Consider the following 24,472-nt stretch of genomic DNA (forward strand, 5'->3'; position numbering starts at 1 on the left):
ATTTGGCACTCATAAGATGCCTTGACCATTTTTTCCCAGTGAGGTTGTTTTTCCATTCCTTGAAATATTTTTGTTCCAAGTCAGGTTCAGTTTACATGGAATATGCAGATGTACAGTACTATATGTTCACACTTTTGTGACTGCTTCCTTTTCCCAAGAGTATCTGCCCCCACGAGTGGGAAAGGACCTGTCTCCTGGCATGGGGGGGGGCATCCAGAGAAGCAGGAAAGACTGCATTACACACATCGTTCAACACTGACTAGTTTACAACCCACTTCAGAATAGCCTCTTGATCTAATGATATATTGCAACAATGTTTTGTTTGTTATCCTTTTATAAAGGTAAAAATGTGAAGTCAACTTTCATCATGCAAAATAAAGCCACAATTAATCATAATCAGCATGAGAAAATGTAACATTTGAATTAAAATAGTGCAAAGGACAACAAAAATGTGTCAGTGCTCAAGTATTGGACTTTATTGACGGTTAAGCAATATCAGTGCACAATACTCATCACTTGAATACAACATGATCAAAATCCATTGCTTTCTACATACACATGGTTTGTGAGCACATTGGCTAATCTTGTTGGGCAAAGTGAAGATTTTATTCCATGACTTCATTAAGATTTAAGTTCAGTATGGTAAGCCTTTATGCGCTATACAACTTTCTCACAAGCTTTTATTCGCCAATTAAAAAATTAACTTAAACATATCGGTGTAAACTCAATATGCTGGGGAAAATATATTCCTGTACCCCCACCTTTGACAAACTTTACAGGCAAAAGGGATGCGGAGGTAAGAAGTCATCCAATTAATTTTAAAAAGGTGACATTTGTTACGTTCTTTGACGTTCACACTAGTAAACCAGATCGAGCTTCATTGGAAGTCCAATACAGGGGTTGTATTGTGTTAGTAGACCAGGATATTTATATCAACATTTCTGCATTGGGCTGGGCTTTCTTGTATAGGCATTTCTCTCTCAAAAAAAAAAGGATATTCTGTATCCCAACATGAAACACAAAGCCCATCTAAGAGGTAAAAACAAAGGCAACTTTTGAAACGTTACAGCAGCACACCAATGATTAACTTACAGTTTATGTAACAATTAAAGAATGAGTATTGCAACCACTACAGCCTTGCGTGGGAAGAATAGAATTCCCATAAACAAAATGCAACATGCTCCTTTATCAGCAACAGGGCATTCGAAGAGATCTTTGGTTTAAAACAAAGATTTTAGGCAAGATTCAGTTGACTAAGACCATGGTTTTGTTGACTTACTCTCTAGATTGGACATATTTTGCATGCCCTTTAGGGAAAAGACCCTAAACAGGTGTCAAATAAACATTTTCTTTAAAGGGGATAACAAATCATATCAAATAGTGTTAATGCAATACTTGTCAGTCAGTTATTGTGGCAAAACTAACTCTGTGGTTACAGTAGGAGCAAAACAAAAAAAGTACAGATGTGGTTTGAGACAGTCCATAGGCTACATTAAATTCATATTGCAGAAACGGGACAGGGACCCAAAACAAATCAACCATTAAAATAAAGGTGAAAGGCTTCAGTGCCTATACAGAGCTCGATGGTTATCTACTATGCCATGATAACATGCTTGGCTAATTATTGCAGGACATAAGCAGTCTCTAGCAGTGGTTAGTTAAAGGGGAGATTAGGGTGGTAATAGATAAATAGCTGTACTGTATGTCAAGGTATGTTTCTCTACTCTATGGTGCCTGACAGTTCTGGTTTGTTTCTCAGTCAGCCTCTTCTTCTGACTCCTCTTCCTCAGCTGTTTCCAGCCAGGTTAGCCACTGGTTGACCTAACAGGAGAGAGGTAGAGGGTTAGCAACTGGTTGACCTAACAGGGGAGAGTGTTATACAGGGTCATGTTAAATAGGGCAGAATGTTAAGCAGAAATATGTGTTGTTATTGAACAAGTTCGGGTAGGAGGCTACCTCCCTGTTTCACTCAGTTTCCAAATGCTTTCCACATACTGAGCGCAACCCTGTTGTGGTTGCAAGCACAATTGTCATGATTTACTCACAAAAGAATAAAGGACTGGGTACACATGTTTAAGTGTATAATCGACTACAGCTCAGCATTTAACACCATAGTACCCTCAACGCGTCGTCAAGCTCGAGACCCGGGGTCACCCCGCCCTGTGCAACTGGCTACTGGACTTCCTGACAGGCTGCCCCCAGGTGGTGAGGGTAGGTAACAACATCTCCACCCTGCTGATCCTAAAAACTGGGGCCCCACAAGGGTGCATTCTGAGCCCTCTCCTGTACTCCCTGTTCACCCACGACTGCGTGGCCATGCACGCCTCCAACTCAATCATCAAGTTTGCGGACAGCAGAGGGAGCACCCCCCCTATCCACATCGACGGGACAGTAGTGGAGAGGGTAGTAAGTGTTAAGTTCCTCGGCGTACACATCACGGACAAACTGAATTGGTCTACCCACACAGACAGCATTGTGAAGAAGGTGCAGCAGCGCCTCTTCAACCTCAGGAGGCTGAAGAAATTCGGCTTGTCACCAAAAGCACTCAAACTTCTACAGATGCACAATCGAGAGCATCCTGTCGGGCTGTATCATCGCCTGGTACGGCAACTGCTCCGCCCACAACCGCAAGGCTCTCCAGAGGGTAGTGAGGTCTGCACAACGCATCAGCGGGGGCAAACTACCTGCCCTCCAGGACACCTACACCACCCAATGTTACAGGAAGGCCATAAAGATCATCAAGGACAACAACCACCCGAGCCACTGCCTGTTCACCCTGCTATCATTCAGAAGGCGAGGTCAGTACAGGTGCATCAAATCAGGGCCCGAGAGACTGAAAAACAGCTTCTATCTCAAGGCCATCAGACCAGCCACCACTAACATTGAGTGGCTGCTGCCAACATACTGACTCAACTCCAGCCACTTTAATAATGGAAATTGATGTTAAAAAAATTATCACTAGCCACTTTAAACAATGCCACTTAATATAATGTTTACATACCCTACATTACTCATCTCATATGTATATGTATATAGTCTACTCCATTTCATCTACTGCATCTTTCCATCTTTATGTGATACATGTATCACTAGCCACTTTAAACTATGCCACTTTTATGTTTACATACCCTATTACTCATCTCATATGGATATACTGTACTCGATTGCATCTTGCCTATGCCGTTCTGTACCATCACTCATTCATATATCTTTATGTACATATTCTTTATCCCTACACTTGTGTATAAGGCAGTAGTTGTGGAATTGTTAGGTTAGATTACTCATTGGTTATTACTGTATTGTCGGAACTAGAAGCACAAGCATTGCGCTACGCTCGCATTAACATCTGCTACCCATGTGTATGTGACAAATAAAATGTGATTTATAAGCTACCAGTTGGTCTACTGTGACAGATTTCACAACAAAAAATACCTGGAATAAAGCTTTTCCCTTTCCAGGGAATTCTTGGGTAATATCTTCTTTCCATGCAAGGAAGGCTTCTTCTTCAATGATCTCCATATCGTAGAAGTGGACATAGTAGCGCAGCAGCATACCTGAAATAAACACACACAACACGCAGCAGAAGAGACACAGTTGCAATGAAGTCGACAGAAGAATATCCTACTCGCATGTCCAAAAACGATCAAATAAATTAAAAATCTTGATCACTGACAACTAAAGCAAAAGTTAATAGGTTTCCACCAAAATATTAGTTTCAATGACAGCCTGGCAAGTGGCGTGGGGCAGCAAACCTACCTCTGGGAAAGTGGCTGGCATGGCAGTGCACCTGCAGGGCGTACAGGGCTGAGACCTGTAGCTGGGGCTGGTCGTGTAGGAACTTCTGCATGACGGGTTTGAAGGCCAGCAGCAGCTGCTTCTCTTGGTCCAGCTGCTCTTTGGAGGGCCCCACCGCCTGCTCCTCTCCACCACTGCCCTCCTCCTCCTCCACACAACACAGCTCCCCTGAGATGTACTGCAAGAAACTGGGAGGAGAGGGGAAGCAACAGTAAGAGCATGGTAAAATGGATACACTAATGAATGCTCCCAAAAGTGTATTTTACACATTCCATTAGTTTGTGTCTTCACCCACCACAGTGTGCATGAAATATTGTGCAAAAATAGACTGAAAGGGCGATTCTGTATTGTGAAAAGTACAGTTTAGACTCCACTGTCATATTGGTCTCAAGCCTTGAATGAATACATTTATTCAACCATAAGCAGTCTAAATAAGATTTCAAACGTAGTCTCCGGGCCTCCGGAGTGGCGCAACAGTCTCAGGCACTGCATCGCTACAGATCCATGTCCGACCCCGGGCTGTGAAGCAGCCGACCGAGACCGGGAGACCCATGATGCGGCGCACAATTGGTCCAGCGTCGTCTGGGTTGGGGAAGGGTTTGGCCAGCAGTAATGTTCTTGTCCCATAGCGCTCTAGCGACTCGTGGCGGAAGGGCGATTGCACACTGATTTCGGCTCACCAGCTGTACGGTGTTTCCTCTGACACATTGGTGCGGCTGGCTTACAGTTTAAGCAAGCAGTGTCAAGAAGCATTGCTCTCGACCTTCGCCTCTCCCGAATCCGTATGGGAGTTGCAGCAATGGGACAAGACTAAATACCAACTGGATATCATGAAATTGGAGAAAAAGGAGTGACAATTTTTTTTAAACAAAAAGTAGTCTCCATCATGGAGGTTCAGTCCCTACCTGGTCATGAGGATGTTGACAAAACCCTTGTCGGTGTGGAGCTTGGGGGAGATGTTGTCTTTGATCCACTTGTAGATGGCCTGCGGTGAGGGGTCTGCCTTGATCTGCAGCAGCAGGTCCTTCTCAAGCTTCAACAGGGGGAACAGGAAGCTCAGGCCCTTACCCTCCAGGATCTCCAACATGCGGTCCTTGTTCTGGTCAATCTCTGGAGGACCAGAACGGACAGACAGGTCAGATTCGCCATAGCATCACTGTCATGGAAGATGAATGTGCTGCAGTCTCTGCTGATACTGTTCAGATATTGTAATCATTAGTCTCTTTCGTTGGTCATCCGTGATATCAAGTGCCTTTAGTCTAATGATTATGAGATGTCATCACATGACAAATTTAAAATCACAGTGAAATCCTTCCATTTCAGTCACTAAAGCGCCTTTAGAGGGAGTATGTGGAGAGAGAGGGTTGTCAACCTACCGGGTAGCATCTTTTGCATGTTGACCTTGCTCTGTTGGAAGAGGTCAGTGAGCCACTCCTTGTCCGTGAGCTTGGCAGTCTGCTGCAGACAGAGCAGGAAGAGGGGGAAGTGGGTTCCATTCTCCAGAGGGTGGGCCAGCTCAGACACGCTCACCAGCTCAGATATGAGGGCCAGGGCTGCAAACTGGGCTAGGTAGGATTTCACAAGCGGCACGTCCACCTCGATCTTAGGGCACTGGTCAAGCACGTTGAGGAAAGCCTTGGAAGCAAGGATGTAGGGAGAGAGACAAATAAAGTTAGGACAAAGACATTAGTGAGATGAAAACAAAGCTTTACCAAGCGCATCAAAAGTATTTGACATGAATGTCAAAAATATTGCGTGGAAGAGACACATACCTGCATGAAGTTATCCCCGGTAACAAGGCCTTCTGTGCGTAGCGTGTGTATGAGGGTGCTGGCATGCTCCTTATCCTCATCTGACCGGTCCAGCGACACCACAATGATCTTACTCAGCATCTCCGGCAGGAAGTGCTTGGGAGCCTTCATCTCTCTGACACCGTTCACAGCATCATCAATGTTTTTGCTGTTCAGGTATTCCGTTACAACAGTCTCCTAAAGGGGGAGAGTGAAAAGTGAACCTTGTTTAGTGTTGCACGGTGTATCGGTGCCAATAATATACATTGTGATAAAGAGTCGTGATACCAGAATTCAGTCACATCGGTACTAAATTGTTGCCTACTGTCATTTTCAGCAGCTCCTCCCTAGCCGGTGGTGGTTTCTTGCTGGTCTTATGAGGTTTCTCATGAATGTGAGGAGGGTTGCTTTTGAGGCCGAGCTGTGGAGACTGGGGGAGAAGGGGGAAGACTAGGTGAACTACATTGGAACAACAAACATGGCAAGCCCTCAAAAGCCCAGTTGGATTCGGAGTTGGGGTCAATTCCATTTTAAGAGGTTAACTGACATTCCAATTTCGTCATTGAACAGCAACGGGAAGAATTTGAATATCAGTTTTCTTCCAGAATTGAAAATGAATCGACCGGTTTTAAAAGGTGAAGTGGAGTGTGCTCTGCTGATCCCTTACCTGTCCCAATGGAGGGGTGTTTGTTCGGGGGGGCTGGGCACTGGGGGGATCATGGTGGGGATTTGGGGCTGCAGCTTGGGAACCTGGTTCTTATTCAGGAGGAACGACTGAGCTGGTCTCAGGCTGATCTACAACACGGGGGGGTAGCAGAATGGTTAGCATGTTAGAATGGAAACACGTGAACATTTTAATAACAATGTGATACTATGTCAAGTATCACGATACCGTGAAGTATCATCACACCACAGGATTTGCCCCAGCCACCCCTCCCCAGGATGCCTGTTCTCCTTCTATATACGTTCTGCACATGTGCTGCACAAAACCAGTGTCCCTGATATTCACACCTCTACTCAATAGAAGACATTGAATTTAACTTCATACTTTTTACTTTATAATAGAAAAGGCAGGACTTGACATTAACTCTTTTTTTGCCACTTGTCCCTTGGACAAGTAGGACAGTTTTTTTAGTTGTCCAAAATATCAAGAGACTTCTAACACCATTTTAACATCATTGTATGATGCAAGGAACCACTTTACAAAATTAAATGCATCACTATAGTTTTTTACCATAGAGAATCAGACAAAAATGTAGTATATAAAATAGTGCAACATTACAATTACAGCTAAATACTTATGGCTTAATAAAATGAATTCCCTCCAGGGCTCGAAATTAAGGGCGTCCGGTCGTCCGTGACCATAAAAACAAAACAAATATGTCCACGGTTCAAAACAGAATCTGGAACAGTTCTGGGACCACTGCACATAAAAACATTTTAAAAAGCAAGTGAGGCTGATGCAACAAATCAAACCGTTCATAAAGTTATATTTCTAAATATTATAAACTCAACAATGCGCACATGGCTGTAGGCTGTGTGTGAGAATGTCCCAAAATGCAATTAGCAGGAAAACACTTCCCAAAAGTGCACAGCACGCCGAGCGGTTATGTGACAGATGAAAATATTTCATAGAAATAAAGTGGAGATCTAAAGATGGGTCAACTAGCATGGGTTACGACTGCAATATGACTACGATTATGCCTTGGGCTGCTGGACAATAAAAGGAACATTGATTCGAAAACCAGTAGAACGTGAGAAATTCTGGTTTCAATGGCATATTTGTTAACTCGAAATGACACAACGACAAGGTTCCAGTTTAACAAAGTTTACTATACTATATGAACACACTACAAGGTAGCCATTCCACTCATGGCTAGGTCCATCAACAACAAGACTCAGGCGTACTCTTGACTGAGTGATAGCCCCGTAATAACATAAATATAGGGATACTTAAAACATGAACTTAACAATCTCCCCCTTTTCTTTAAAGACAAATAAAACAACATAATTAAATGTCCAAGTATTATTCAAGATCCCCATTACAAATGGGTTGTGTGACAGTTTTTAATTTGTATTACTCAAGCTGCCACTTTCCATTACTGAGAGCCTGTAGGAGCACAAGACCAGATGCTCCTTTTTTAGTCAGACAGTCAGCAAGCTGTTCCTTTGTGGTCGACCACAGAATCCGCTGGATTCTCTGGGCTTGAATAAGTTCCTTGATGCTGTTAAGCTCAAGACAAAGTATTTTTTCTGTGACAGACTTGGTTGACTTCACAGCATCAACTAATGAGTAGTTGTCAGTGACACAAACTACAGGTAGAAAGTGCCGTTTTGTCTCACCAGTGGTTAGCTCTGAGAACAGAATTGCATGAAAGATAGCATTGTCAATTCCATCCGCAAGAGCTAGGGTTTCTCCAGCAAGTGTGCTTCGGACAACCCTTCTGATCCTTTTTGACTGCCAACAGATAGGTGAGAATCTTCCTCCTTCACCTATTAGATGTCCACCGTGTGCCTCCATCTGTAAGGTTCTCTAGCAAAGCATCACTGAAGACAACTAGTTTCAAAGAGTCATCTTTTCCAACGTGCTGAAACTTTAGTCACTTGTTGTGATTTCAGTTTACGAACAACTTTGTTCACCTCATGGTTTGTACAGTGGCGTGTTTTGTGTTAGATGCAAGTTGCAACCATCAAACATTACATCAGGTCTACTCGGTCTAGCAACCCATAAAAGTTGTCCTATCTTTGACCTCAATTGATCAGCTTCAATTTCAAAGGGGAATTCCTTTGTACGGCTTTTGAAGAATCCAGGTGAATGGGTTGAAGATTCTTGATATAGCTTTCCTGTTGCATCAGTATTTTTCCATCAACTGTAATAAACTCTATTCCAACATAACAAAAATGATCATGCTCCTCATGGCCGATCTAGAAAACAGCTTTGAGGTGTGGAATCACAGTTGAAGCAAAGGTCTGTGAGCTACCCCAGATAAAGTCCTCAACATGACAGGCAAGTACTCCAGTCACATTGCAGTCTTGATCAAGCCAATAGAAGACTGCAGGATCCACTTGTGACATTTTTCCACCTGTATTCAGCATTGCTGCCTTGACTTTGTTGTACCAGTAGAGTGATGCATCTGCCAGTCCATACACACACTTTTTTAGTTTCCACAGTGTTCCTTCGCTTTTAACTTCAGGTGGAGGTCGGATGTGAATGTCCCTTGACAGCTCTGTCCCCTACAAAAATGCAGATTTGATGTCTATGGAATTAAAGTTTCCATTTTTTCTGGCAGATCACTGACATCAGCAATCTGAGTGACTGAGGCGCATGTCGGTGAGTCTTTTGGGAGTTCTTTAGCAGCCAGCTCCTCAAAACCTCTAGCCACTAGACGTACTTCAGGCACTATTCCAGTTAAGGATTCTTTAAGGGTACACACCCACCTTGTTGAGACACATTTTTGGCCAAGTCTTTGACTTCCTCAAACACTTCATTTTTCCTCCAATTACTGCGCTCATCTAGCTTAGCTGAGTCAAATGACACGTCCTTTGTTTCAAGTACATCATCATTTTTGAATGTCATTGTTTTTCTCGGTTTTCCATTGGTTCTATTCTGATATGATCTACAAGTGACAGTTCTAGACAGCTAGTTCAGAGTACTACAAGTTGTACCAGTTCTGGTGTTTTCCTTTGGCTTTTCCTGCTCGTCCAATGACGGTTTCTGTATGTGGAACACCACTTTCTCTGTCCATGTATTTAACAGTTTGTCCAGTTTTCAGATTGGAACAACCATGTTCTCTTAATACATGTGGTTGTTGTTGAATGTTTTCCTCATTTGAACACTCAACAGTATTACAGGGGCATGGTTGTAGGTCTCTGCTCCATTTCCTGTGTCAGTTTCAGTGTCCATTTCATTGGATGCGACATCTGGTAGGTTTGTGTCTGTCACTGTGTCTTTGTCATTTTCATTAGGAGACTGATTCTCAGCAACAGCCCCTCCATCTTGTTGATAATTTACTTTCCGCAATCTTGAGTGATGCACCCTGACAATGATGCCTCCGTACCTCAAAAAATATCACACCATCTTGACCAATGACTACTCCCGGTCCTTTCCACTCTTGACAGTCAACTCGTTTGTAGTACACTTTGTTTCCAGTTTCGTACTTCTCATCATCATTATTCCCTGAACTGCTGAGTAACTTCTGAAGTCTGTCAACTGTAGCATGTCCAAACTGTTTGTGAAGCTTGAACAATACTTTGTGTTTTTCTTTTGTGTTCATGTTCTCTGTGACTTTCAGAATCTCCATGTGCCCTGTCAGTCAGTATCTCATTTTTGCATGGACTCTGTGTGATGTCTGTGTCTAAAATGTTTACACAATAGTGGCCTGAGGTAGTAAGTTCAAGAGTCACTGGTTGTTTAAACATCAGTACCTTGTCATTTTTATGTCTAGAACAGCCTCTGCCTTCTTGAGGGTAGCTTTGCTTAATAGTAAGGGGATCTGTAGGCACCACCTCTGTTTCAATGTGACACTTTGTCTGACCAATTATTGCTGGTGTCTTAACTCTCTTGGTAGAATGGACAATTCTCCCATCTCCAAATTTGAAAGCTCTGTTGCTTGGTGTGTCAATCATATTTTGTACTTCTTTCATATTTAGTTCACTGACATAGCTATCAAGCCATTTTGCACCACACACTGTCCGTGTACATGCAGTATCAATCACAGCAGATCCTAAGGATTCAACTATAAAAATCTCAGTGTCAGAAGCAGATTCATTTGAAAACAGTGTAATGTTACACTGCTCTGTGTTTACATTTTCCTCTGTTAGTTTAACTTGTTCATTTTTATGAGGACAGTCCTTAGCACATTTTGATCTTCCATATTTGTCCAGTGGATTTGTGCCGGGAAATGGCACCCTCTTCTGGTTGTTTTGAGAACGTGACTAGTTGGCGCCTTTTCTCTGCTGCTCAGTGTAATATGCTGAGTCACTCACTTGCATTCCATCTGCTATTGGCGCGACAGACATTTTTTCACCAATTTTGTTTTTAAAAATGTAGTGCCAACTTCATTGATGCAAAAGTCAGCACAGTACAAGCAGTCAAAGCCAACTGTTTATCCCTACCATCCAGACAGGCAGTATCTAGCAACTTGAAAGATAACACTGCAACCGGGAGAACCATGTCGTACTTGTGCATCCTATTGTACCTCTGTTCGAAATCAATGATGTAGTCCGTCATTGCAACCGAAATATCTCTCGTAACACTGTCAAAGTTTGAATATGCCTCGTAGGCACAGTCTTTCTCTTCTTTAAGAAATATAGAATCCAGTGCTCTGATCAAAGTTCCCATACCGTCATCCTTGTTCAAATCCTCAACGGATATTTCCAGTGCTGTATCTCTCGCTCTTCCTTCGAGCGATAATACCACCGCAAGTGCTCGTTTTTTCTCGTCCAGATTCGAAGTTAATTTTTCCAACTTTCGTACGGCCTTTTCTCGTCGAAGCGAGGTGGCACATTGGTAGCAGAGGATGGTTAATAACTACAATGTTAACTCGAAATGACACAACGACAAGGTTACAGTTTAACAAAGTTTAATATACTAAATGAACACACTACAAGGTAGCCATTCCACTCAAGGCTAGGTCCATCAACAACGAGACTCCCTGCGCAGGCGCACTCTTGACTGAGTGATAGCCCCGTAATAACAGAAATATAGGGATACTTAAAACATGAACTTAACATATTAAGTGTTAATAAAATAATTCCCTCAACATTTCTATGGTTATATTTTGGCTAGGCTACTTTGAAGGTAAGACATGCTTCATAAAATGACAAACTTAATTGTTTAAAACCTGGACGTTTTATGGTTAAAGTGAAGGTTGCACAATATAATTTCCACAAATCTGACAACGTAGACTGATTATTTTCCATATAAAACTGTCTTTTGGAAAAGTGTAAACTACTATTTTCAAAATTAATTATATTTATCAAAAACTCAAACACGGCTTTGACGTCAAGAAAGGAACAGCATGCTGGTGGTTTCGGTGTGTTCTTATTATACCTCAGTGATGAAGGCGCATCAGGTAGGTAGGTACTAAAGTGACCAAAGAGTTGTAATGTCATGTTGCTAGCAGATAGCAAGCCAATAAGTGCACCAGGATATGCAAAATGAACTGGCCCACTCAGATCTAGATGGTAGGGGTAAGCCAGGATATTGTCTGATGATAAGTTGTCTTTATTCAGTGACAAAATATATTTTTCAACAATGAGGACTTTGTATTACTTGGGTCTTCACCGTCTTTTGTGGACAGTGGCTTCACTCCTGCTGTGCATTCACTCGTGTTCTTCTCGATGTCGCTTTTCCGACATGACTTTCCTCAAATTTGGATTACATTTTTTGGGGGCCCAAAATACTAATGTAAAGCGATATGTCAAATCGGGACTTTTAGTTGGAAGGATGAAACCAATCAGAATGTTTGGTGGGAAAGGTAGTTAGTTGGTGGTTTGGGCTAGAAACTTGAGCTTTTCAGTAATGTAAAGGTGCAAGCATGACTGTCACTGTGCTCCGTTTTTCCTGTATGGCAGTGGCACCCAAGCCTAGTCAGACTGGCTTGACTGTTCTTACCGGCGAAATGAAAAAATACGTATCCACTTCGCTCACGCTGAGTGCCGCTCCAATAATTAAACAAAATGTAAGAAATGTAAGAAACCACATCACGGAAAGAAGCAGCAGAGTATGCTAATGGCTGGTTAGAGGATGTGGCTGGCCGCTCACAGTTGTCAGACATTGGATGAAGCACTCATTCTGATGTGACATATCTGACATCACGCTCTGAACTGTGCTCAGTCCTCAATTTCAATATGAGAAACATACAACTCTATTTAACGATCATACAAGAAGATCCTTTCGCTTCTCTTTTATAGCCCAATGGGTGATACACTGCAGACTTCATCAGGTTATTTTTCAGTGTTTAAAACAACTAATTGACAGAGGTCGGTTCAATTATTTGAATTCCACTTAATTCTGTTTTTTGTTTGTTTTGTGAGCTCAATGCAAGGTGCACTGCAGTTTCTTTATAGATAAATCAGATCATGCCCGAACTGTGCGATGTAGTACTTGTCCGGTCTGTGTTTCTTTTACGCCTGCTATGTAAGAGAAGAATGCGCAATCAAAAGAGGATAAATAGAAAGCAGTTGCTTCGTGATGTAGGTATTGGTATTCAGAATTCATTAAAGTATTCCTTTTTAGATTTGAAGACATACTAAAATTGTGATTTTGTCAGACAACATAGGTAGCAGCTCTATAGAGATTATACACAATGACCGAAATATTTTATTAAATTTATGTGAATAACTAATAAACAGCCATAGGCAGTCACTACCATCATGGGATTTGTATTAATTAGCGCGGTTAATGTTTTTTTTTATTATCGAAGCCCAAAATTGTGATTTTTTTTTTTTGTATAGTCAAACAAATATCAAAAAGCACTAATCGCTCAGCACTAGTGGCCAGACTGGTGGGGAGTGGGTTAATGTACCTCTTCTAAGTTGAGTTGTCCCTTCTTGCTGAAACGTGGAGGCATGTCCTTGTTGGACTGGACCTGCTGTTGCTGGCTCTGGTGGTTCTGGTTCTGGAAATGCTGATTCTGAACCTTTAAAACAGACCAGACAAGAAACATAAATTGGTGGCGCTAGCGGGAAGAGACACATTTCCTTTCCACAAGCAGGAAGAAAGGACAGCTCATCCTCGTTGCGCACACATGCTGCAAATTTACTAAACCATTAATATGGCCAAAATGCTCCCGCTATTAATTTTTTTTAAATTGCATTGAATCAAATCAAATCCAGTTATTTACCTGGTTGGACTTGATAAAAGACTTGTTGGCTCCAATTTCAAACGGAGACTGTGGTTGGGGGGCGGTGTTGTGGCCGTTATGTCCGTTGACGTTGAAGAGTGGGTTGGAGCGATGACGTCCCAGAGTGGGAGAGAACCTGTCCTGAATGACCCCCGGGCCCGTCCCTATCCCACCACCTGAGGAGACAGGTTAGAGAGGAGTGAGAATTTACATCTGGCTGTCACATTTTCTCAGTCACAGAGCATGTTTGAAGTAGACTTTATGTCAGACTGGGTAGAATCACTGGCCTACAAAATCATGTTACATCCCAAATAACTACTCATTTTGTGATAAATGATCCCCTCAAACACGCTGGCAGACAATAAGTGGTTAATGGACGAGACCTAGACAGGCAGATGGACAAACCTACGCCTGTGCCTACCTGGCATTTGTCCAAACATGTCAGCCAATCCCCCGAGAGTCTCCATTTTCATCCTGTTTGGCATAAAAGGGCCTTCCAGGAAGAAGTCCATCCTCATTCCCTGAGCCATGGTCGCTGGGATGAAAACACCCAAATCCTGGGGAGACAAAAACACACTCCAGTGAATAGTGCTCAAAAAGACATCCTATTTGTTGCTTCTTGATGTTGTAGTTATATAGCCATGTGCATTCTCTGTCACTCATCACTCTTAGATATACTGGGCAACTACTGAATAATCATAAGCGTCCATTAGATGTGTGAAGGCATTCTCTGTTGTGTAATAAGTGAGAGTTGCTTTGCAGAAGAAAAAAAGAGACCCGGAGGGGTTGTCAGGAAGCTCCAGTTATAAAAGAAAAAGCATAGGGTTGCTGTACCAATAAGCTTGGCCTAAGAAGCCACAGGTAGAGCATCACAGGTTCAAAGATGCTACTTTGACTTAGATGGTGATATACACAGGCTCGTTCTCAATTGGTCTTTCCTCAATTCCTCATGTCCTCTTTCCTCGCCTCCTTCTCAACTGTACTGGATGAGAAGGTCCAGGGTCTCTCCTCCTTTTGAGGATGCGGCAAAGAGAGAGGATGAGACGAACAGGCCATTAATTCCAGTTCTCTACACTGACTCACTTTCACTGCCTCTTGACGGATCTGGTTGATGGTCTTTGGTCCGTTGTCGATGAAAGCTTTGCGGGGGACCCAGTTGTTGTCTCGCAGCTCTACCATGTCCTGCAGCAGGAAGCGGATCCTGGCGGGCAATTCCTTGTTGTTCATTAAGGATAACATACGGCCAAAGTACTGGTCCATTAAAGACTGTAGGGCAGAGATGGACAGTGGTGTTAGGAGATGGACACATTCTCAGACAGCGGGCGTATTTGGCCAATGTACTGATACATTTCAAACTGGGGGAGAGATGAACAGTGGTGTCATAACAGAGAAAGAGACAGACATACAGGCCATAGGGATGACAGCAGATAGACCGCTAGGAACAAGAGAATGTACCTTAGCTTTTTCATGGTCAAGTCTAGGCCCCACTGTTCTCATTATCTGACAGAGGCACTCCAGATCCTCCCCCATATCCTTGAGTTGGACTCTCTTCTTCTTTTCCAAAAGCTAGGGAGAGGGGGATGATGGTATTATACAAGTGGCATATTAGGGACCAGTGCCAGTAGAAAAGTAAAAACTACGAAGATTGCAAAGCAGAACAACTAGACAAAGTTGTATCTTAAGTTGCAAATAATGATAAAAAGGTATACAAAACTAAATCCAAAAGAACTACACTGAAATGGTTGAACATACTGTTTTGATGCACTTATGAAGGATAGATTCATGGATGAGGTCAAGTTTGCCAAGTTCCGAGATGAATTTAATGTTGCCAAGCATCTTGATCTTGGCAATGGCACGCTGCTCCTCCTCCTCAGAAGTAAGAGGGTTGTCATGTTTGTCATAGACTGGTAGAAGGAGAACATCAAGTTAGTACAAGTACAATAGGTGAGTCAAGGAGCGGACTTGTGGTGGGCCTTGTCCCAAAAGAGCCATGTTGGGGAGTTGTGGTACTCACTTTCAACATTTCTGCTGCGGTTTTCAAATTCATCTTGAAGCTTGGAAATTAGAAGTCTTCTGAAGGTCTGCAAAATCAGGACAACATTTGAGATTGAACATCAGAACCAGTGACATTCTATACAGGCACTTGGAACATAAAGAGAAGACCAGAGGTGGTTCTACACTATTGTACAGCACATACAGATTACCATACAACTAGACTAAAAGACATAACCGTGCAGAAAAGAAAAACTATCTAAACTTGATGCTTACAGTGCTCTGCTTTTGGGATGTTTGGATCTCGGGCGAAGGGCCATCAAAGTTTGGTGCGTCCTCTGCCAAACGCAGACATAGCTGCGCATAGAGTGAGCTATACTTCGGCTCTTCTAGGGCTTTGTCTACAATCTAGATGGGAGGGAGGAGAGAGGGAAAAAAAAATATTTTCTTTTAATCCATTAAAGCATCAGTTATACATGGAGGATGCCAGGAAATTATAGATTACATTTGCAAAGAGCAGACACGGTTAACAGGAAAATAAATAAGAGGCTTACTTACCAGCAAGATGATTGCTTTAAGGACGAGTTTTGTATCTACGCCCACATTCAGGAGCTCAAGGCATAGCTTGTCAAACTTCTCAGGCGTGAGCTTGTTGAGTATGCTAAAGAGGAAAAGGAGGAGCGGGGAGAGAGAACAGGGACATGTCAACTCATGGGCACATGCATAATCAAGAGGGGTTGGGAAATCAACAAGATTTGCTTGTTAGCCATATAAAGTTGATGGTTTGCTCTTGTAAACATCTGACAGAGAAGCATGTGCTCATGCAGGCGGCAAGGGCACAGAGCATAAAACCAAACACATTGAGAACATTTGAGGAAATAAAGCTTAAACCAATTTGTGGACAAATTGTGTTTCTTGACACTTACCCTCTCACTTTCCTAAAGATTGCATCGTGTCGCTCTTTTTCGTTGCTGGAGTTGGCATCTCGTCTAGTGCTTCGTGAAGGAACCCATTTCGGAGCGCTGTGCCCGGGGGTTTTCCCCAGGAACTCGCTGGAGTAACAGAAAGGAGACTTTGTTGAGCTACGGCACTAAGTGATCATACACCACCAGTACTACATACAGGTGACAGCAAATCACATCTGCAATGCTGGAGAGCAAATACACTGAGGATGACGTTTATCATTCTAGAGAGCATCAATTCCACTCAGATACAGATCACATACAAAAAATGCCTTTTAGCTGAAACAGGGTTCCCAGCTCCTGGTTCCCAGTATTTATTATTTGTGGATCCCTTAGAATGATTTCTGGGAATCATGCCTGTGTGGTAGGCCTACCTGTTGCCGACAGTCTTGGGATAGTGCTGAGGTGCACCCCTACCAACACCTCCCCCCGAAGAAGCACTGTTAGGGTAAACGGAGAACAACTTTGAATATGCAAGAGCAATGCATAGGAATTGTACATGTTTAACTGATTGAAAGAGTTGATCACAGTTTCACACTCCCCTCCATAGGTCATTCATGTCCTGTAAGTGAGAGCTAAAAAGTGTTGATTGATTTAAGCAACATATGGTTGTTTCCACAAGATTAGTCAATACATTGTCAGATCCTTGTGACATTGGGGCTGTGCATTATCATGCTGAAAAAGTGGCGATGGTGGCAAATGTGCCTCAGAATCCCGTCACGGTATCTCTGTGCATTCAAATTGCCATCGATAAAATGCAATGGGTTCCTTGTACGTAGCTTATGACTGCCCATACCATAACCTCACCATGGGGCACTCTGTTCACAACGTTGACATCAGCAAAACGTTGGCCCACACGACGCCATGTCTGCCCGGAACAGTTGAAACCAGGATTCATCCATGGAGCCTACACTTCTCCAGCGTGCCAGTGGCCATCGATGGTTAGCTTTTGCCTACTGAAGTTGGTTACGATGCTCAACTGCAGTCAGGTAAAATCCTGGTGAGGACAACGAGCACGCAGATGAGCTTCCCTGATACGGTTTCTGAAATTCTTTGGTTGTGCAAACCCACAGTATCATCAGCTGTCCTGGTGGCTGGTCTCAGATGATCCCGCAGGTGAAGAAGCCGGGTGTGGAGGTCCTGGGCTGGCGTGGTTACACGAGGTCTGCAGTTGTGCGGACACTTTTAAAAACGTTGGAGGCAGCTTATGCTAGAGAAATTAACATTCAAGTCTCTGGCAACAGCTTTGGTGGACATTCCTGCAATCAACATGCCAATTGCACGCTCCCTCAAAACATGAGACATCTGTGGCATTGTGTTGTTTGACAAAACGGCACATTGACTGGCCTTTTGTCCCCAGTACAAGGCGCACTTGTGTAATGATCATGCTGTTTAATCCGCTTCTTGATATGACACACCCATCAGGTGGATGGATTATCTTGGCAAAGGATAAATGCTCACCAACAGAGAAGTAAACTAATTTTGGCAAAACATTTGAGAGAAATACGCTTTGAGCGTATGGACAATTTCAGAGATCTTTTATTTCAGCTCATGAAACCAACACCTTATATGTTTCGCTTATATTTTTTGTTCAGTATAAAAAAGGCCCATCGGCCATAAAGACATGACAAATCACAATGGACTGACATCGGACCGTGTTACCATCACCATAGTGATATTGCCACTGTGGACCAGAACAATGGCAGTTATTCACATTCAACATCTGGAGCATAAAGAGTAACCCACTTTTCCTTGTTTTTGCTTTGCTGAAGCCATTTGTTGCATAATATCCACGGTCTTAATCTTCATGGAAAGCAAGTACATACCTTATTACTAATTATTAAATTAGGCAGATCATATTCTTTGGATAACTCCTGGGTGGGTAAGGAAGTGAGTCCAAATAAATGTTCCCATGTCATAACGAGTCATTGCAATATTGACTGTGAAACAACGGTGGAAATTGGGAGAAATTAAGTATTGCCATCGCTGGTTATCCAAAAAGCTCAGGCTCTGGTGCAGAATTAAAAACCAGTACATGTGAAATGGTAGTGGCAGGGGAAAGAGTGACCCCTGAAATCTTTAATGATTAACATTGCTGATTACCATCTCCAAAATATAGAGGAAGAAAAATGTATCATTGTCTGGTATGACAATGTGCACATTCAGAGTAAGACTACTCATTCTAGCAGTACATTTACCAAACCTATTACTGTAGCTAAAACCCCTTACTTACTAAATCAATGGTGCCTGGTACATTGTTGGTGCTCAGGACATTAAAGTGGCACCCACCCACATACCATTGCACCATTCTTAACAAAGGGCCCATTGAACACAAATATTCTCCATATTTGGCCAAATCACAGTTGATGCTATACTATTTTATGTTATACAGTGTCAGCTTTAGTCATTTTTGGAGCCACGGCTTTCAATGTGAATGTGGTTTGACTGCATCCTGACCCTAAGGCCTCTGGATAACATTAATGTCAAGTGACATGTCCTAGTTTCGTAGATACACTATATACACACACACAGAAGTATATGGACACCCCTTCAAATTAGTGGATTTGGCTATTTGTTGCGGACAGGTGTATAAAAATCGAGCACATCGCAAAAGATGGCGCCGAAGAACATGGCTGACTTTTACATTCTCCCAACCACTTGTGCTATTTTTTTTTTTTGAGTAACTTATTTTGAACATAATGTTGCTGCTACTGTCACTCATGACCGAAAATAACCTCTGGACAACAGTACAGCGATTATTCACCGCGGACTAGAATAAACTTTTACCTTTAATGAGTCCGACGAGAAGGATGTACTGCTTTCACTGGAAAAGGCCCAGAACAGGACCTGTAATTTGCTTGAAGAAAAGACGCAGGAAAAGGGGCCGCAGATGGGGCTGCCTTTGAGAATCCGTAGGCGAGCGAGTAAACTCCCACTACTATTTGTTCTTCTTGCTAACGTTCACTTATTGGAAAATATAAAATGATGATCTACGATTAAGATCATCCTACCACCGGGATATTAAAAACTGTAACATCTTAAGTTTCACCGAGACGTGGCTGAAAGACGTTACGGATAATATAGAGCTGGCGGGATTCTCTATGCACCTGTAGAACAGAGAAGCTATGTCTGGTAAGATGAGGGGTGGGGGTGTGCGTCTATTTGTAAATAACAGCTGGTGCGCGATGTCTAATATTAAAGAAGTCTCGAGATATTGCTCGGCTGAGGTAGAGTACCTTATGATAAGCTGTATACCACACTATCTACCAAGAGAGTTCTCATCTATATTATTCGTAGCCATCTATTTACCACAACAGAACGAAGCTGGCACTAAGACCGCTCTCAACCAACTATGTAAGGTCATATGCAAAGAAGAAAATGCTCACCTAGAAGAGGAGCTCCTAGTGGCCGGGGACTTTAATGAAGGCAAACTTAAATCAGTTTTAACAAATTTCTACCAGCATGTCACATGTGCAACAAGAGAAAAAAAATCCTACACCACCTTTACTCCACACACAGAGATGCATAGAAAGCTCTCCCCCGCCCTCCATTTGGCAAATCTAACCACAATTCTATCCTCCTGATTCCTGCTTACAAGCAAAAACTAAAGCAGGAAGTACCAGTGACTCGCTCAATACGGAAGTGGTCAGATGACGGATGCTACACTAAAGGACTACTTTGCTAGCACAGACTGGAATAGGTTCCGGGATTCATCCAATGGCATTGAGGAGTATACCACCTCAGTCATCGGCTTCATCAATAAGTGCATCGACGACGTCGTCCCCACAGTGACCGTACATTCATATCCCAACCAGAAGCCATGGATTACAGGCAACATCCGCATCGAGCTAAAGGCTAGAGCTGCCGCTTTCAAGGAGCGGGAGACTAATCCAGGTTCTTATTAGAAATACCGCTATGCCCTCAGACAAACCATCAAACAAGCAAAGTGTCAATACAGGATTAGGATTGAATCCTACTACACCGGCTCTGACGCTCATCATATGTGGCAGGGCTTGAAAACTATTACGGATTACAAAGGGAAACCCAGACGCCGAGCTGCCCAGTGACGCAAGCCTACCAGACGAGATAAATGCATTTTATGCTCGCTTCAAGGCAAGCAACACTGAAGCATGCACAAGAACACCAGCTGTTCCGGATGACTGTGTGATAACGATATCGGTAGCCAATTTGAACAAAACCTTTAAAAAAACAGGTCAACATTCACAAAAACGCTGGGCCAGATGGATTACCAGGACATGTCCTCAAAGCATGCGCCGACCAACAGTCAAGTGTTTTCACGGACAATTTAAACCTCTCCCTGACCGAGTCAGTAATACCTACATGTTGTTTCAAGCAGACCACCATAGTCCCTGTGCCCAAGAAAGCAAAGGTAACCTGCCTAAATGATTACCGCCCCATAGCACTCACGTTGGTAGCCATGAAGTGCTTTGAAAGGCTGGTAATGGCTCACATCAACACCATCCTCCCGGACACCCTAGACCCACTCCAATTCGCCCCAACAGATGACACAATCTCAATCCACGCAGTCCTTTCCCACCTGGACAAGAGGAACACCTACGTGAGCTAAGCTAAGGACTCTGGGACAAAACACCTCCCTCTGCAATTGGATCCTGGACTTCTTGTCGGGCCGCCCCAGGTGGTAAGAGTAGGCAACAACAAGTCTGCCACGCTGATACTTAACACTAGAGCCCCTCAGGGGTGTGTACTTAGTTCCCTCCTGTACTCCCTGTTCACCAATGACTGTGTGGCCAAACATCTCCAACACCATCATTAAGTTTACTGACAACGACGAGACGGCCTATAGGGAGGAGGTCAGAGAACTGGCAGTGTGGTGCCAGGGCAACAATCTCTCCCTCAATGTGAGCAAGACAAAAGGTGCTGATCGTGGACTACTGGAAAGGGCGGGCCAAACAGGCCCCATCAATATCGACGGGGCTGTAGTGGAGCGGGTCGAAAGTTTCAAGTTCCTTGGTGTCCACATCACCAATGAACTATCATGGTCCAAACATACCAAGACAGCCGTGAAGAGGGGACGACAAAACCTTTTCCCCCTCAGGAGACTGAAAAGATTTGGCATGGGTCCCCAGATCCTCAAAAGGTTCTACAGCTGCACCAGAGAGCAACCTGACCGGTTGCATCGTCGCCTGGTATGGCAACTAACGGCATCTGCCCGCAAGGTACTACAGAGGGTAGTGCGTACAGACCAGTACATCACTGGGGCCAAGCTTCCTGCCACCCAGGACTTATATAATAGGCGGTGTCAGAGGAAGGCCCTAAACATTTTCAGCGACCCCAGTCACCCAAGTTATAGACTATTTTCTCTGCTATCGCACGGTAAGCGGTACCGGAATGCCAAAGCTAGGACCAAAAGCATCTACCCCCAAGCCATGAGACTGCTGAACAATTAATAAAATCGCCACCGGACTATTTACATTGACCCCCCCTGTTTGTACACTGCTGCTACTTGCTGTTTATATTATCTATGCATAGTCATTTCACCCCTACCTACATGTATAAATTACCCCAACTAACCTGTACCCCTGCACACTGACTCGGTACTGGTACCCCCTATATAGCCTCGTTTGTGTGTTACTTTTTATTGTTATTTTTTTACTTAAGAAAAGATTTGCCAAATAGAATAAACTCTTCTTGAACTGCACTGTTTGTTAAGGGCTTCTAAGTAAGCATTTCACGGTAAGGCCTACACTTGTATTCGGCGCATGTGACGAATAAAGTTGGATTTGCAATCTCCATAGATAAACATTGGCAGTATAATGACCTTACTGAAGAGCTCAACGGCTTAATGCGGCACCGTCACAGGAAGCCACCTTCCCAACAAGTCTGTTCGTCCAATTTCTGCCCTGCTGGAGCTGCCCCGGTCAACTCTAATACCCTGACTACACCGATCGCATCGCGTGCGTTGCAAAATAAATGTAGGAATCTACGCTATTCAATTATTGCACACACACTGCTCGCGAATGTCTGCGTTGCCAAGGGCTAAAATAGAAGTAATTCCTATTGCTGATGCAGATTGCGCTGCAAGTCCTGCACCTCCCATCTCCTCATTGGTTTACAGAAGCAGGTACCCACATGCCATCTCCTCATTGGTTATACCCACGTGGGTGACAGAGACTATGCTGTTAAATTGCTGTACTATGTTGTAATACAACAATATCAGACATTATAAGAAGTCAGGGACCGGATTTTCAGAAAAGCAGCATACTGATCCATGACAGGTGGGGTATGAGGTACAAATGACACAGCAAAGAGGATGCTGCTTGATGAAACCCCAGTGTGTTTGGAAATGTCCCCTCAATATTTAAAAGGATTCCTATTGAGGGAAGAACATACCTGAAACGAGAAGCACCCCCTACTGCAATCACACTCTCCACTTTGGCGGCTTGACAAAGATGAATCTTTAAAAGAATAATAATAACAGGGAGGGGTGGGGAAAACAGTGCTGTAGGAGAGAAAGATATGGATCATGCGTTAGTATCATGAGTTTCATGAGTTACCAAAAATGACAATCTATTCAACTAAGATAGATTCTAATGCTGACTTTGGCTGGTGCAACGACTAGGTAGCCAACTTCAATTATACGGAACAAAAAAATATATATAATGCAACACGCAACAATTTCCTTGATTTTACTGAGTTACAGTTCATATGAGGAAATCTGTCAACTGAAATAAATTAATTTGGCCCTAATCTATGGAATAAAAATGATTGGGAAAAGAGATGCATCTGTTGGTCACAAATAGAAAATTAAAATGGGCCTCAGGATTCGTCACGTTATTTCTATACATTCAAACTGCCATCGATAAAATGCAATTGTGTCCGTTGTCTGTAGCTTATACCTGCCCATACCATAACCCCACCATGGGGCACTCAGTAAACAATGTTGACATCTGCAAACTGCTCGCTCGCCCACATGCCATAAAAGCGGTCTGCGGTTGTGAGGTCAGTTGGACATAGTGCCTCATTTTCTAAAACGACATTGGAGGCGGCTTATGGTAGAGACATCTGTGTTCATAATTCTATGGCAGCAGATATGGTGGACAATCCTGCAGTCAGCATGCCAATTGCACACTTCTTCAAAACTTGAGACATCTGTGGCATTGTGTTGTGTGACTAAACTGCACATTTTAGAGTGGCCCTTTCTCCCCAGCACAAGGTGTACTTGTGTAATGATTATGGTGTTTAATCAGCTTCTTGATATGCCACATCTGCCATGTGGCTAAATTATGTTGAAAAATTATGAAATGCTAAATAAAACAGGTATGTACTCGCTTTGGTAACGTGATATCAGCTATTTGTGATATAAGCTAGCTAACAATAACTCATGCTACCTCAAACGTTAACTACCCAGCATACATTGAACGTAGCCGCGAGATAGTTAGCTAGTAGGAAGTATTGTGTTCAACTGCTGGTCATGTCATTAATTTGTGGAAAACAAAGATGTTCGTAATGTTTCAATATGTGTCGATAAAACGCCGGTAACCGCATGGCAGCATTAAAACATGACCATGTTATTCCATCACGACGCCATTTTATGCAGTAACGTTAATCAGCTGGCGAGGCTAGCTGGCTTGCATCGGGCAGCCATTTTGGATAAAATGATGCGAATTTGTAAGGAATTGCAAACTTACCTTCACTAAAAGAACTTCAGTTTTATTGTTTGGGTGGCCACCAAAGAAGAAATGTAAAATCTTGAAAATAAAAGCACATTTGGAAGCGTGAGAAAGCCAGCGATATCAGGTACGAAAAGTAGCTAGCTAGCTAGCTAGACGTACACTGTCTGCTGCTTCGTGCTGGAGAATAATGATACGTTCAAGACAACTGGGAACTCGGATATTTCCGACGTCAGTGCGTCCAAAACAACAGAACTCGGAGGGGAAAAAAATTGCTCAAACTCGGGAACTGTGACTTCTTTCTGGAGATCTGTTTTGCCGACCACGAAGATCACTGTCGTTATGGTTCGTCCTTTATTTTTTCGAGTTCCCAGTTGTCGTGAACCGATTGAAGTCAGAGTTTTCCGATATCCCAGTTGTTCTGAATGTAACAT

The 24,472-nt window shown here is 43.1% G+C and overlaps 1 pseudogene; it reads right to left on the bottom strand.

Moving 5' to 3' along the window:
* Positions 1-452: 452 nt before the first annotated feature.
* The window catches only part of LOC112253492, a 107,410-nt pseudogene continuing 83,390 nt past the window's right edge, over positions 453-24,472 (bottom strand).

This window comes from Oncorhynchus tshawytscha, linkage group LG06 (genome assembly GCF_018296145.1).
Source record: "Oncorhynchus tshawytscha isolate Ot180627B linkage group LG06, Otsh_v2.0, whole genome shotgun sequence".
NCBI lineage: Eukaryota > Metazoa > Chordata > Actinopteri > Salmoniformes > Salmonidae > Oncorhynchus > Oncorhynchus tshawytscha.